The sequence below is a fragment of the Emys orbicularis genome, chromosome 20, assembly GCF_028017835.1.
Source record: "Emys orbicularis isolate rEmyOrb1 chromosome 20, rEmyOrb1.hap1, whole genome shotgun sequence".
Taxonomy (NCBI): domain Eukaryota; kingdom Metazoa; phylum Chordata; order Testudines; family Emydidae; genus Emys; species Emys orbicularis.
This window is the reverse complement of record NC_088702.1, coordinates 13,503,700-13,520,747: the sequence shown is the minus strand read 5'-3', so window position 1 is coordinate 13,520,747 and position 17,048 is coordinate 13,503,700.

Here is a 17,048-nt window from a genome sequence, read left to right as displayed (position 1 = left end):
TCAAATAACAGTATATTTTTTAGGCTTAGATTTTCCAAAGAGTTTAACATACAACTTCTATTTAGAAACCAGTCTTCAGCAGTGCTTGGAGTGCTGAACAGTCATGCAAATCTGTCTGTTAGCGCCCTGCAACTCAAAAATGATTTGACCAATTTTCTTCAAACTCTTTTTCAGGCTGAACTCATTTTCAAAGCCAAAGTTACAGGGGGCTAAACTAGGCCTTGGCAATGAAAGTAGGGTGCACTCTTAACTAGAGAGGATAATATCTCTCCATAATAAGATGTCTCAGACAGCTGCATTCTTTTAGGAAATTTCCCAAGTCCTTCTGTAATTCAATACACTGTGGTACTGTAAACATTGTCTCCCTTAGCCTGCAATAAACCTGTGTCACAGGGGTGCATGAGCTTTTCTGTGTTCACGCTTCAGTAAAATAAAATCCTGATTGCCTAATATCCTAGAGCAAAACATGAATCATTCTGCATGCAACAAATCCCAGAAACCTAGAAAATAAACTCACTTCTATACTTTCTCCTGAAGTCTTCAGTCTCAGGAAGTAGTCTCAGAAACACAGGATCAACATCCATCAAGAGATAGCACTTCTAATTTATTAGAATTTACTTTTACCCAATATTTACTGCAGTGCATTCCAAATATGTCAATAAAATTGCACATTTAAATATAGTTTTCACGGGTGTTACATTTTACTTGCTTTGGAGAGATTTATTTATTAGAGGAAAAGGCTTAGATTATTCATAACCCAAAAAATGTGATGGCTTTATAGACGAATATTGGCCTAACGTGCCATGTGTCTCCACCAAAGACTTGCCAGCCCTTCTCTCACTGGAAAGAGGAACTAGGGTAGCAAGATACTGCCATGTGCTGCACATATGCAGGTTATATTTGGGCTGGGTGCTAAACTGGCAGTTTACCTTGGCGCTGGAGCCCTGGGCATGTGCTGCATGAGAAAGAGACTGAAAGGGAATTTGTCTCTTTGATGAGAACTTCAATAGAAAAAGCAAGTCATGCTCATTGCTTGGGTACTAACCAGTGTAATGGCCACTTTTTCAGATCCCTCCTCTGGCTGTCCTGATGCAATGTTTCTCTGGTAGGAATGAGGAGCCCTTTCCTAGATTTATGCCCTGCCCCAGAAGAGAGAGTTTTGTTTACCTGGGCTTGTTTGCACATCTAGCAGAGATCTAGAAGAAAATAAGCACTCCCTTGGCTCAATACCTGGGAGGAAATCACAGCAAAGCTCCCAGGAGCTCTCTATCCCAGGTGGATAAACACAACAACTGGAATCTTTGCATACAACATCCTCACATCTGAACAATTAGCCACAGTCACCTAATCCATTGTGCTCCTCTCAGCCTATGAAAGGCAGTGCCATGCAATATTTTTCTGTAGTGTTTTGTCCAGTTTAAAGTGTCTCAAGGGATGGAAGTTCCCCCACTTCCCTTGGGAGATAATTCACAATTGAATATGTCTATGCTATGGGTACCCCTTTTTGAACCGAGCAGCTAGTCAAAGTTCAGGGCCCTGGGGATGTCCCAGGTGGGAGTAGAAATTGACAATGCAGTCTGGTATTTTCTTTGTTTATTTACAGAATTGTACAAAGCCTGCTCTCTAAACGCAGGAGGAACCAAAAACAGGGGATAGCTTCTTTGTTTACAGTCCCACGTCTCTTTAACAACCAGCACCAGACCCAGAAGTGCTTGCTCTAGTTTCTTCCAGGGCCACACCATGTTTACAGGCTTCTGCCTGGATTTCTTCAGGCTGTCTCTGTCTCACTTTGGTATTCTGCTTTCAGTCACACACACACACAGAGCCCCTACCCAAAGTAATACACAGCAAAACCCCTCTGCACATACACTTGAAAACTCCTGGGCAGGTTCACAAAACCCTTGTGTTTTAGGTGAGGGTTTGCGATTAATTTATATTTACAATTTAAGTTAATTGAAGAATGTGTTCACACCAATCAATCTCAACAAGATTTTAACTCTCCCGATAACAGGGTTTAATCTAGCTCATAACACGATAAAAAATCTGTAAAGTCACAGTCCAATCACTGACTTGCCTGGGAGCTGCATGTCCATTTACTAAGAAGATCAGATAGCAGGAATCTGAGAATATGATGAGTGAACTGTGGACTGAGGCTTCCTGGTGTACACCATCCTTCCTCTGCATGTCCACGATTGTGAGTGAGCCAGTTGAGTAACTGAGGCTAGAGCACTGTGGTCACTCACGAGAAGCAGAGGAAGCCTTTGCTCTCACCGCTGCAGCAGGAGCTCTGATCCACAGATGAGATTTAGTTAATTAAGTACTGCACATGGTGCCCTATGACAGGGAATCAGGGTGGAGGGAGCAGGGACACATAAGCTGGAATCAGGAGTTCAGAGGCTCATGCAGGATGGCAGAGGCGAGGGTGTGTGTGTGTGTCAGAGTTACGTAGGGGATTCAGGGGTGCATGCATGTGGGGGGGTCAGAGGTACATGAGTGGGGATGTGTCCCACAGGCACAGGGGGATTAGGGGAGCAGACAATAAGATGTGGCAGAGGCGTGTGGGGGCACTGGAGAGGTCAGAGACAAATTAATAGGCCTGGGGGTCACCCAGAAGCAGTAATTTCAGGAGAATTGAGGACTTGTGCGGGGGGGGGGGGGGGGGGGCTCATTGGCAAAGTCCAGGGCTCTCCAGTGGGAGGTGGGGCTGGGAGCCATGTTCCTGAAAAAGCTAGAAGTTCAGGTGGGTTGGCCGGGGATTTTGGGGAACCAGGCTGAATATAATGGGGAGCAGGGCTTTGGAGGGGTGATATTTCTAGCTTGGGAAAGGGGAGCTGGGCATCAGAATTGGGGAACCATTGTGGGAGAGCTGGCCCCATGGGGTCTAGGGCTGGGGAAGCAACTGGCCCAGGGAAAAGGGGCCCAAGACGAAGCAGAGAGTCAGGAGCCTGCAGTGTTTACTGGGAGGGATGGGACTTCCATCAAATACATGGAAACCCCACAATTCCCCTGGACTTTGCTGATAAACAATATGGTCTATGGTGATGCTTGCCTTCCCTTCATGTAGCTTGGAGGTGGCTTAGAGGAGGCAACGGCTGACCTGTGATAGAATGCGTGTCCACAGTGAATATGTGTGACCCAGTGTCTGCTAAAACTTGCTGTGCCAAGGAGCTAGCAGGACTACAGTCTCAGCCAAGGCACCACTCATGGGAGCCTGCATTGGAGGAGCGCTTGGATCCACCGATTGGTCCAGCCAGGCTATTTAAGTCAGGAAAAGGAACATGAAGTTGTCTGAGTAAGCAGGTGAATCTCTGTTGCAATGGACTGTGCTTGTGTCTGCTTCCCGCATTCTTCACCCAACTCTGGTCCTGATTCCTGCCTTGCCCCTGCCTTTGCTCATAGTTCCCACCATGCTCCTGCTCTGTGCCTGATCCTTGCCTCACCTCTGGTTCCTGCCCTTACTCCTTGTTTCTGACCATCAGTTACCAGTCCTGGCTCTGACTTCTGATTCCAGCTCTGGCTTGGCCCTTGGCTCAGGCATTTGGTATCTGCTCCCAGTTCTGTCCCTCAGCTTTGATTCCTGACTCTGGCTCAACCCCGGGCTCTCATAATGGGCAGCTGACTCTGGTTCTGACCCTCAACTCTGATCCGTGACCTGGATGTCTGCTCCACCTACTGGACCTGACTCCTGCTCTGACCCACTACGGAAGATTCCCTGTGTTTTGATCCCTAACAGGCACCTTTCAAGGTCTGGGAATTTGGAGAAAAAAATATTTTCAGAAATTCTCTAGTGATTGGGCAGTTGCTTTTTCAGTTCTGTAAAGCAATGAAGCTTGGCCCGTGCTCTCTGGAAGTGAGCCTTCTCTGGGAGTCCCAGTGTCTGGAGTTTACTGTTCTTCAGTTCTATGGAATAAGCTATCCTGATATCTGCATATCTATACTGATATAACTGCATCCACACTGGGAGGTAGTACTGCTTGGACTAATCAGTTTCTAAATCAATATAGTCATAGCTGTACAAAAACTATGCATAGAGCAGCCCTAAGGGCATCTGTTTTCTCTGCTATGGAAGAGATGGCCACTCCTTTTCTGTTCGTAGGGTCACTGCAGTAGCTCTTAATGGAGTTTATTTTTCTCCATCAGGAGAGAGGACTCCCAGTTGCAGGCCTCTTTCTAGGAGTAGCCTTAGCCTCTCCTACCCCCACCTGAAGTGCAAGAGCTGGAATGGGTGGAACAAGTATAGGGGACACTTGCAAAGCAGATAGAGCCTGCCTGTCTGCAGCCTGAGCTACCTGTACAACCCTCGTTTCTGGTGCCCCCATTCTGGGAGCAATGGAGCCCATGCCTTGCCTTCCTTGGCATTAACAAATCCTAAGAGGCTGCTGCCTCAATGGGAGTTGGGACCAGGGCCCAGATCATGAAAGGGACTTAGGTGCCTCTCTGCCTTTGTAGGTGCCTAAGTCCACCATTTAGGAGCCAGTGCTCCTCAACTGCTGCCTAATCCCACACGCAGCTACATTTTGATTGGGTCTCATTCACAAAGCCACCTAAGCCCTAATGCCACTCCACACGTAACGAGCTGCTCAGAGTCGTAGCATGAGCCAAAGCCCCAGAGGCCTGGAACTGGTGCTTTCAAACTAGGGGGTGGTGCCTATCTTACCAGTGAGGCCAAATCCTGTAGGTGTGCTCTGAGCATGCCTGGTACCTCTCAGTCCTCACAGCAGAAGGGCCAGAGTCAGGCCACTGGTAAGTGGGGGTAACAGACTGTCTGCATAAAAGATACCTGGAGGCACAGGGAAACAGGGTGAGCATGAGAGAGGTAACAAGCAGTCCAGTTCTCCTGCAGCCTCAGAGGGAGCGATGCTTCACCCGAGTTATCAGCATTTGGATGCACACTATCTGTGTGGTAAAACTTGCCAACTTTATGAAGGAATAATGGGCCTGCTGAACAGCAAGGTGTTGGAACCCCAGTGGTCCCTTGTCCCTAGCAACCTCAGCTTCTGCAAAGTAAAGGCCAAGGATTCATTAGTGCTTCAATTCTTGATACATAGGGAGACCATTGGATTCTCACAGACTGTGCAGAGATGCATTTAGCAGGACATGTGCTGGCCATGTTCTTTAGGCTAAGAGTAAGAGTACAAACATTCTGCCCTCCTGGTCCAACCAGCTCATCCAAGTGAAGATCAAAGTCTTCCATTTGTCCCACCAGGGAAACAAACTTTTATGGATGGTTAGGGTCACCATATTTCAAGTTCAGAAATAAAGGACATTCCCATGGGGGTATGGGGGGAGGAGCTAGAGGGGGAGCTGGAGGAGGGTACAGTTGAGGGGTACTAGAGGGGGGTATTTGAAGGGTGCTGGAGGATTGTGTGTGTACTGGGAGGTGGCATTTGGGGAGCTTTTGGGGTTGCTGGAGTGGTGTGTGTGGCATACATCCCAACATAAATCCACTTACAAGAACAAAAAAACCAAACAAACCAAACCACTTCTTCACCACAGTGAGGAGCAGATTTCCAAAACAGCTCAGCTCCCATTTAAGCACCAAACAAAGGGGACAAATTTTCAGAAGTGCTCAGCAGAACCCTGCGATTCCCATTATTGTGCATGAGGGTGGGCATTCGCTTTCTCTTAATGGGAGCTGTTGCTGGCTGAACGCTTTTGAAAATCCAGTCTGATTATGGAACCCCACCTGGGGGAAGGGGGGAAATGGGAGAATGTGGCACCCAAACTACAACTCCCATGGGACATCATAGCAGTAACTGTAAGATTGCTTGGTAAACTGGGGACAAGCAATGTGCATTTTAATATGGCTAAATGTAAATGTATACCTCTAGGGCAGCCATACTTACAGGATGGAGGATGCTATCCTGGGAAGCAGTGATTCTGAAAAAGGTTTCGGGGTTGTGGCGGATAAGTAGCTGAACATGAACTGCCAGTGTGATCAAAAGAGTTAATGAAATTCTGGGATGTGTAAACAGGGGAATGGTGAGTAGGAGTTATATGTTTGGTTCTGGAATCCTGTGTCCAGTTCTGGTGCCCACATTTCAAGAAGGATGTTGATAAATTGGAGAGGATTCAGAGAAGAGCCATAAGAATTATTAAAGAGTTAGAATACGTAGCTTACAGTGATAGGCTCTGTCAGGGTTCCTTCCCCACTCTGAACTCTAGGGTACAGATGTGGGGACCCGCATGAAAACCCCCTAAGCTTATTTCTACCAGTTTAGGTTAAAACCTGGTATGCTGCCACCACCAAGTGATTTAACAAGAAACAGGGAAAGGACTTGGAGTTCCTCTTCCCCCAAAATATCCCCCCAAGCCCTCACACCCCCTTTCCTGGGGAGGCTTGAGAATAATATCCTAACCAATTGGTTACAAAGTGATCAAAGACCCAAACCCCTGGGTCTTTGGACAATGGAAAAATCAGTCAGGTTCTTAAAAGAAGGATTTTATTAAAAAGAAAAGGTAAAAATCATCTCTGTAAAATCAGGATGGAAAATAACTTTACAGGGTAATGAGATTCAAAGAGCCCAGAGGAACCCCCTCTAGCCTTAGTTTCAAAGTTACAACAAAACAGGGATAAACTTCCCTTTAGCAAAGGTAAAATTCACAAGTTGAGAAAACAAAGATAAACTAATATGCCTTGCCTGGCTATTACTTACAAGTTTGAAATATGAGAGACTTGTTCAGAAAGATTTGGAGAACATGGGTTGATGTCTGGTCCCTCTTAGTCCCAAGAGCGAACACCACCAAAACAAAGAGCACAAACAAAAGCCTTCCCCCACCCCAAAATTTGAAAGTATCTTGTCCCCTTATTGGTCCTTTGGGTCAGGTGTCAGCCAGGTTACCCGAGCTTCTTAACCCTTTACAGGTAAAAGGATTTTGGTGCCTCTGGCCAGGAGGGATTTTATAGTATTGTATACAGGAGGGTTGTTACCCTTCCCTTTATAGTTATGACAGGCTCAAATACCTCAATGTAGTTAACTTAACAAAGAGAAAGTTACGGTGTAAGTTGATTACAGACTGAGAATCTACATGGGGAACAAATATTTGATAATGGGCTCTTCAGTCTACCAGAGAAAGGTAGAGCACGAGCCAACGGCTGGAAACTGAAACTAGACAAATTCAGACTGGACGTAAGGTGAACATTTTTGAAAGGGAGGGTAATTAACCATTAGAACAATTTACCAGGGGCCATGGTGGAGTCTCCGAGACTGAGGATTTTTGTAAAAGATCTGCTCTAGGAAATATTTTGGGGAAGTTCTCTGGCCTCTGTTATACAGGAGGTCAGACTAGACAATCACAATGGTCCCTTCTCACCTTGGAATCTCTAGATTTCCAAAACAAAATATTTTGGTTTTCAGCCCAAGTTTTTCAGTATTTGAATTTTTCACTGAAAAATCAAAATGTTCTCTGGAAAATTTAGATGAAAATGAATTTTTGTTGGTTTTGATCAAAACGTTCCACGGAAAGCAAACCCATTTTCTGAGGAGTTCTGGTAAGCAGATACAAGAACAAAGGACAAGTGGTTCCTAACTCTGCCCCAGTACAGCAGAACCCCATTGATCTGATCTAACTGGGATCCTGGCCAGATCGGATAATCAAAAATCCAGATAAACCAGGTAATGGGAAAGTGCAATGCTGCATCGCCATCTAGAGGCCAGAGGGGAGATCGCCCCCAACTGGATCTGTGTGCACTGGCTGTCTGGTTAATATGGAGAGCCAGATAATTTGGCGGGTCAGATAAACGCGGTTCTATTGTAGATGGATACAAGGATAACTGTGTCCAATGGGCCATTTTAACACTAGTATCTGGGTTGCCCTTTCTAATCCCTTCCTGTCTTGGAGGTCAATCTGATATTAACTTATAGATCCCAAAGGCCAGAGTTAAGTGTTTTTGTCTGTGGTCTCATTGGGGAGCCCTCTGCATTCCTCTTTTGTCCAGATGTGCAATTGCCTCAGACCTCCTGCTTATAAGCTGTATCCTTTACCCCCTGCCAGACACAAACTACTTTCCTGATTAGCGCTCTCAGCTTCTCAGGCCCATCTCTCAAGCTACCTGGTACTTGCCCTTCCCTTCACAGCCAGCCCTGTCCCTGAACCTGAGTCCCTTTGCACTCTGCCACTGAACATCATGGATCCCTCTACAGACTATAGCCTGAAATGCGTTCCTGCACCACACCCAGTAACGAGCCAATAGGTTCATTACAGTACATCCTGAGGCTATCCTAGAATTGCTCTGCTTTGTTATTTAGTTAATGGAATGTGATGGGGGAACCCAAGTTCTTTAGAACTCCCAGTAGTGATGGCAGAAGCGGCAGCAGCTTGGTGCCTCTATGGTTCCAGTCCCCCACGTGAATACATTGGCCAGAGACAGGGCCGGCTCTAGGTTTTTTGCCGCCCCAAGCAAAAAAAATTTTGGCTGGCCCCCCCACCCCAGCCCTGGGCTCCCCCCCCCCCGCTCCTTGCTGCCCCAGCCCTGGGCTCTCCCCCCAACCTGCACCCTCCTGCTGTCCCAGCCCTGGGTCACTGGTAACTCGCTCCCAGGGCGGGTCATTCAGCAGGAATTTTGGATGTGCACAGAACACAGACAGGATTGGTTCCCATATGGTTACAGAACTGCAGTAAAGTGGAACAATTTTCAGCTTGTGTGATTGGAGGATATCTGGATGCATATTATAAGACTGTCCTACATAAATGAGGAAAAGTTGAGGTGCCTTTATTATTCTTTTGTTCCACTCTTTGTTTCTATAGGGAATTTGCCAATGCAATCACTGTCTTCCTTTTAAACAAATAAAACTAAAAAAAAAAAAAAAAAAAAGCAATGGCTGTTGAAACTAGCAATTCCAGTCCTAAAAATCACTGGGAAGCATTGCTTGCTCAATTTTATCCTACTTTTTCTACAGCAAGTTACAGTGGATCAGTATATTTGATTTGGGAGAAATGAAGTAACAGCTGCCCAAATTGAGCTTGAGCACTCCTGAATTTTGAGGGTATTCAAATCTGGAAGGCAGGTGCTAGATTCCCTTTCTGAATATTAGCTATATCTGGAAAGGAAAAGTCAATTTCTGCTTCCATGGCTCAGAAGTGGAAATCCTCCTACGTGCCTGGTACTGTATCTAAAGCTGCCCAGGTCCTCTAGCAGAGCCTCCCCTCCCTTACTTTTCATTTTAAATTCTAGTGGGATCCACATACCTCCCTTGCTAGGCTTCAGATAGAGAGGTGCACTGTCCCTTTAGTCCACCCAATTCCTTCTTTGGGGGCTGCAAGGTGAGGTCACACCAGTATCCCTAATCCAGTCTGGGGAAGTCTTCTGAAGGGGATATGTGGGGCAAAGCCTTCTACTCCTTGGGCTGGGCACACTTGTCCCCCACTCACAGTGCAACCCTGTTCTAGCAGCCAGCTCTCCATTCACAGCAAGCTGCAGCATGGCTCAGCTACCTCACTCCCTCCCCCTCCCTTTCCTGTTGATAGCTGCCAAGGGATTGCTGGGAAATGTAGTTCTTTCTCTGCTCCAGGGCTGGCTCTATAGGCAGGGAGTTAGGCAAGGAACTACAGCTCCCAGGGTCCCAGGGGTTCTCCACTTCTGCAGCGTTGCGAGAGGGGAGGAAGTGAGTTCAAAAAAAAAGGATGGCCAGAATGCCGCCCCCTGCAAATGTGCTGCCCCAAGCACCTGCTTGATTTGCTGGTGCCTAGAGCCGGCCCTGGCCAGAGAAGGCCTGATGATGACTACTGGCCATTTTCAATCCCACACCACAGAGGGTACATGTCCATCTACCATGTCCCCCTCTGGTTCTCTGATTTTTAACTTTTGACCTCACTCCTGTTCCTGTTTTGTCATTTGTTGTCCCCAGTATTCAGCTGTAGCCTGGGTCCAACGGCTCCTCCCACTTGGTTGAGGGGGCGGGCTTCTAGCTTTGGCCTAGACCCACCTATCTCAGTACTTGCAAATAGTACAGCCTTTCTGCTTCTGGCTTCCATGTTCCTTGAGTTAACCCTTCTTGATCTATTAAAGAATGACAGCTGTCAACACCATCTTCTCTGGTGCCAGCCCACCCCCCCATCCTCTGCCCTCCCTGACCACTGCATCAGGGGAAGATAAAGATTGGGAATGACTCTGTAGTCTAGTGTTTAGGGCACATCCCAAGGCTATGGAAGGCCCAAGTTCGTCTCTGCTCCGAGGACTGTTCAATTAGTTAAACCAAATGGAATAGTGTCAACTGGAGAGACTGAGAGAGCCCTACCCCAGAGTAACCCAGGGTTTGAGGCACTCACTTGGGGTGTGGGAGACCTGGGTTCAAACCTGAGGCACATCAGGCAGTGGGTGGGACTGAGCATATGTTTCCCACCTTCTTGGTAAATGCTCTACCCATTGGGCTAAAGGCTGTAAGGAGAGCACCATTAATTCCTCCTTCACTGGCTGTGTTTTGTGGGGCAAGCTAGGTGGCCTCTGAACACAGACATGGGATTGGGTCCCACAGGTGAGATAGGCTTGGGGCGCTCACCAGGGCCTAGCTGTGAGCGAGGCGACCAGGCATGAGGGCTGAAGCTCTGTGCATGTCCAGTGCCAGATTTTTAGGTGTCTGCAAGATTAGGTGATGGCTGAGTCAGGGTTTTGAAGATCTAAATTTTGAACTTTGGCATCTAAAAAGGCAGTTAGATGCCTAAATCTGTTTATGGATCTAGCCCCCAGTGACTTCCATTGTCTGTGTCCAGGTGGGGGCAGGGCATCTTTGCCTGGCCTGTTCCTATCACCCCCAGCTGGGGCTATTGGTGGTCCCTGTCTACATCTGGGGGTCAGTGCACCTCTGGAGAGTGTCAACACCCGTCTTAAAGCAGGCAGCCACTAGGTAATGGATGAACCTTTTCCTCTTGAATGCAAGTTTCTAGGCAGTAGATGATACCTGGTGATGTTTTAGCAGAGGGTGCCCTCTGTAATTAATATGCACCTTTTCAAAGGGTGTCAAGTTGTTTCTGGAGCACGGGGTGGTCACCACTTCTGCACCTGAAGATCTCTTTCATATTATCACTTTCATTTAAAATCTCTATTTTCAATCTGCTTTCCAGTGGGTACTGTGTGAAAAGAGGAAATGTCAGGTCTTTGCAAGAAGAGGTCTGTATACAGTTTTATTTGAAGTTTCTGTTTATTCTTACAAGAGTAAGAGCTCTGGGAATGGCATCTTAATTAGTTTGTTTTTGTAATAAATCAACCCCTCTCTGGGCAAGGCAGAGTAGCGCTCATTAGTCCTGGAGAACTCCCAAGGGTTCGGTGTAACTAGCTTGTTTATAGGGAGCAAAGTTGGCTCATTCTTGATCTGTGTGTGGGATGGGATCTAGTGGTAGCTCTTCTCCTGGAGGGTTAATTAGCCTAACACAATCGTCAGCAGCACAGAGAAGTTCCACTCATGAGGAAATAAATGATAAAGTGAGGAGCCCAACACTTCCATCCCAATGGCCCATGTCTCTCCCAAATGAACAGTGCTGCAAGGCAGGGAGAAGTCTTCCTCAGTACCCAGGGTGCTGAGATTTTTGGAAAATTAGGTCCTGATGGAAAAGCCATTGACATTGATAGAAGCCTTCCCGTTAAGTTCAGTGGAAACTGATTAAGGCCCTTAATACCACAGAATAATAAAAGACTCTTTGCGTAAACTTTTTATTAATGCCTCAGGGGGAGAGTTTCAAAAGGACGAAGGTGCCCAACTCCCACTGACTTTTGGTGAGAATTGGGTGCCAGTTTTTCAAAGGTGTTTAGGTGCCTAAAGATGCAGAGAGAAGCCTAGTGGGATTTTCAAAAGTGCCTAGGCAGGTTCGGCGCCTGACTCCCATCTGCACCTTTAGACATCTAAATAGTTTTAAAGATCTGTCCCTGGGAGCCAACGTCCTATTGGAAATCAAAATGAGGCTCCTAAGTGGCTTAGGTACTTCTGACAATTGCACTCGCACCTATCACAGTGAGAGATGGTTTAGAACTATGCTACAGCCAGATGAGCTCTTCACCGATAAACCTGGGCTGCAGTTCTGGGCCCCATCATTAAACTCAGTAAGTGGACACTGTACCCATCCTACTCCAAACATATCCAGAGTGGCCCTCCTACATCAGTGTCTTTCTCAGATCTGGATTGGTTCCCAAATTGTTCTTGCAGTTGGTCCAGACATATCACATATATGGTCCCTTTCAGTAAATCCAGAAAGTCTCTCTTATTGGCTCCAGTCCCCTGACTCCCCTAAGTGTCAAATGTGCCCAACATCGAGCCATTCGCTGTGTTCAGGTAAGGTGTCTGGTACCATGGGTCTTTACTAATGAAGTGGGGTCTGGCACTGCATGGGAGAAGCCCCCTCCAGGGGTCAAGAAAGAGCCTCCTCATTGCTCCATTCCACTTTTTTAATCTGAGAATGGTCTCTGGCATCAGCTCCCATATCCTTCAATGGACTCTGGAAATTCAGAGATCTTTGATATAATCTCTGCGGGCTGTGGAATCTTCTCCCAGGCCCTGGATGAAACCAAGACTGGGATTATCTCTGACATCAGCCTTGATCCTGGAACAATCTTCAGGATCAACTTCTGTGATCTAAACTGGAATCAGTATTGTCCTCTGAACTGGGATGGCCCCTGATGTTGACCATGCACGTGAGGACTATCTCAGGTATCTCCTCCTATGCCCTTGGATGGACCCTGGCATTACCTCTAAACAGGAATGACATGAACCTAGTACCCCTGAGTAGTGGGGGGGCGGGAGGGGGAGGACGGGATGACCAAGAGGCTCTATTTTGAAATGGGATGATCCCTAGTTTCAGAGAGACAAGGGCAAAGGCAGTGTGTGAGTGTGGAGAGTGTTTCAGGCCCTAGGATATGATGAGAAACTTACCAGTTGGAGTAGTTGATCTTCAGTTCTATTTTGATCGGGATCAGGCTAAGATACCACAATGCATTCAGGAGTGAAGGCAGGCATCTGATAGCATTCTGGGTTCAATTTGGTCTCATGGAACAAGTGATTACAGAGACCACCCCGATCAGACTCTTTTCATGGTAGGAGCAGGAAGCTCTTCTGGAACCTCTGAATGATGGTTGGGGGCATGCCACAGACTAGGGAAGAGCAACTGGTGAAAGAGGAAGAGGTGAAGAGACAGTAAACAGAGAAAGAATGAAGCCCCTCTTTCTGGCAAGCAGAGAAGAAATTCCCACCTTGGGACCACCAGGGGATAAGCACCTGTAGTCCCATCTCCCTCCCAGCAGTTAATCCTCCCATACAGTTTGAATGACAAGTGCACCAACTCATCACTGTAGCTTTGGAGAGTGAGTACCAAAGAAGGTTTTATGGTATTGCCTGGGTAGTGGAGTAGAGAAGGGGTGGGAAACTCTGGAAAATTAGCTGTCTATCTGAATTTTGTTCAGATATAAAATGCGTGCACACGTAATTAGATTCCCTTCCATTAATGCGTATGCAAAAGGTTCTGGTTTGCTGCATCACTGGGCCTGGCATGGACTCTTCACAGACTCCTCTCACCTGTGTGTATGGATGTCATGCCTAAAGGGCACTCTGTTGTCTAGCTAGCTTCCCTCTGCCCTCCTCCTGAACTTGGTAGTGAAAGGCTGTGCTCTAGGAAGAGGGACAGCAGTGCTGAGTGAAGCGCTGGGTGAGCGATGAGCTACTTTTCGCATCCTCTCAGCTACTGCAGAGGGAAAGCAAGGAAAGGGATAGTGCGGGAGTGAAACTTGCATGATGAAAGCAGGAAATGTTGCATCAGAACACAGGTTCATAATCTGGTGCTCACAAGCAGGTGTTGGGGGTTGCAACCTGAACCACCACGTTCTTTTTATGGCTAGAGAGGAGTGAGGTCTTGAAACTTTTTTCTGTTGTAACTGAGTTATGGTCTGGAAAAGGCTAGGAATCCCTGCCTTAGATGGAGTGTGAGGAAAGGCTAGCTGGGTGGCTCGAGGCTGGGCAGATGGTTCTCAGGAAGCTGTGAGGAGAGCTCTTGATGCTCCTTGGACACCAGTTAATTATTATAACTTCCTTTTAATGAGCCTTGTTGTGACACCAGGCTGTCTTCCTGTGGGGCCTGGTCACAATGGAGGTAGAAGACCCATTCACAAACAACATCATTAGAAGCACAGGGATCATTACCTTCCCCTTGAAGTTACAGAGATAGACTGAGCATCCCCAGCTGAGGGCACATGCGGCTAAAACTACAAACACATAAAAATCTGCAGTTACCATCCCTGGGCACAGACAAATAACTGCAGGAGGTCCCTGCCTGCTTTAAAAATCATTCTGAAGCTGCCAAAAGTGCTTGAAAATATTCAATAACTTTAGCATTGATTTGGAAGAAATTATAAATTCATTGCTGGTGAATTTTTTAGATCAGACAAAAATTGGTGGAGTGATAAATAATGATGGGGACCGATCAGTTTTATGAAGCTATTTGGATCACTGGGTCAACTGGGCTCATTTGAATACCACGTGTTTTAACACAGCCAAACACAAGGTCTCACATCTAGGGACAAAGAATATGGGTCACACTTACAAAAGGGGGGACTGTATCCTGGATAGCAGTAATTGTAAAGGGTTTAGAGATCATGGTGGAAACAGATCATGGTGCTCCCGGTGCAATGTAGTAGCTTAACGAGATAATGCAATCCTTGGGTGTATGAGCAGTAGAATATTGAGGAGTAGGAAAGGGAAATACCTCTGTATATAGTATTAGTGAGACCATTACTAGAATACTGTGTCCAGTTCTGGTGTCCACACTTCAAAAATAATGTTGAAAATTTGGAAAGGGTTTAGAAAAAAAGACAAGAACATAAGAGGTTGAAGAACATTACTGAATCAGACGAATGGTCCATCTAGGCCAGTATCCTGTCTTCAACAGTGTCCAGTACCAGAGCTTCAGGGAGATTGTACAGAAGAGCGCAATTTTGGATTGATCCATTCCGTTTTCCACTCCTGGCTTCTGATAGTCAGAGGTTTAGGGTTGCCCCAAGCATGTGGTTATAGTCATCGTTGGACCTATCTTCCATGAACTCATCTAGTTCTTTTTTGAACCCAGTTATACTTTGGCTTTCACAACATCCCATGGCAATGTGTTCCACAGGTTGACTGTGCGTTGTGTGACAAAAATACTTCCTCTTGTTTGTATTAAACTTGCTGTCTATTAATTTCATCAGGTGACCTCTGGGTTTTGTATTGTGGGAAAAGGTAAATAACACTTATTTATTCACTTTTCCCACACTGTTCATAATTTTATAGACCTATATCATATGACCCTTTTGTCATCTCTTTTCTAAGCTGAACAGCCCTAATCTTTTTAGTCTCTCCTTGTACTGAAGCCATTCCATACCCTTGATCATCTTTGTTGCCCTTCTCTGAACCTTTTCCAGTTCCACTATATCCTTTTTGAGATGGGCAACAGGAACTGTATTCAAGATATGGGGGCACCATGGATTTATATAGTGGCATAATGATATTTTCTGTCTTATTTTCCATCCCTTTCTTAATAGCTCCCAAAATACTGTTAGCCTTTTTGATTGCTGCCACACACCGAGTTGATGTTTTCTGAGAACTTACCACGGTGACTCCAAGATCACTTTCTCGGGTGATAACAATTAATTTAGAACCCATCATGATATACACAGAGCTGGGAAAATGTTGAATTTAAACTGCCATTTGTTGCCCAATCATCCAGTTTTGTGCAATCCCCCTATAATGCTTTGCAGTCAGCTTTGGACTTCACTATCTTGAATAATGTTGTGAGCAGTGTTGTTGTAGCCATGTTGATCCCAGGCTACTAGAGAGACAAGGTGAATGAGTTAATACCGATTATTGGACCAACTCCTGCTGGTGAAAGACAAAAGCTTTTGAGCTACACAGAGCCCCACCTTGTCTCTTGAATAATTTTGTATTGTCTACAAACTTTGCCACTTTACTGTTCACTTCCTTTTCCAGATCATTTATGAATATGTTGAACTGCACAGGTTCTAGTACAGTTTTGAGGGGAGGAAGTGAGTTTAAAAAAAAAAAAAAGGATGGCCAGAATGCCAATGCCGCCCCCTGCAAATGTGCTGCCCCAAGCACCTGCTTGTTTTGCTGGTGCCTAGAGCCGGCCCTGCTCCCCTTAGACTCTCAAATCTATCTTGCCACCCAGACAATCTGAATTTTGTGATAAAAGGTCACTTAAAACAAAAATCACACCATGCCAGGTTGCTCCCAGTCCCAAGAGACCAGTCACCTACCTAGATCAATGGGTACTCTAGATCTTACACCAAAGACAATGCTGGTAGCCAATTCTATAGTAAACTAACTAAAGATTTATTAGCTAAGAAAAGGAAATGAGAGTTATTGAGACATTAAAACAGGTAAAATATATGCACAAGTGAGTCACAGTTTGTAATTCCTAATTGTGGCAGTGATGTAATAAACTGTCAGTTTCCCCAAAGTCTTTTCTGGGTACCCAGATTGTCTCTGGGGGTCTCCGCTTTGCATCTGGTACACTTCCCTGTAAGACTCCAAACAGTCCAGAGATGAAGAATCTTTCCTTAAATCCATATTTATAACCTCTTCTGATGGAAAACAAGCTGACAGTGTCTCTACCCATGTGGACTTTTCCTTTGATGATAGTGAGTGAGGAACACACTTTGAGTCTTTGACCTCTAGTCATCACACACAGTGGCCACTTGCTTTGAAATTAGCAGTTTTCTGTTAAAGTTCTTCATTAGCATTCTACAAGACTTACAAAGGAGTATACATAATGTAAATGTTTGCTGCTGCATTATAACAGGATACAGATAAGTGAAAATAATGCAAGACATTTCCCATTAGTTTTCATAGAATCATAGAATATCAGGGTTGGAAGGGACCTCAGGAGGTCATCTACTCCAACCCCCTGCTCAAGGCAGGACTAATCCCCAACTAAATCATCCCAGCCAGGGCTTTGTCAATCCTGACCTTAAAAACCTCTAAGGAAGGAGATTCCACCACCTCCCTCCGTAACCCATTCCAGTTCTTCACCACCTTCCTAGTGAAAAAGCGTTTCCTAATATCCAAACTAAACCTCCC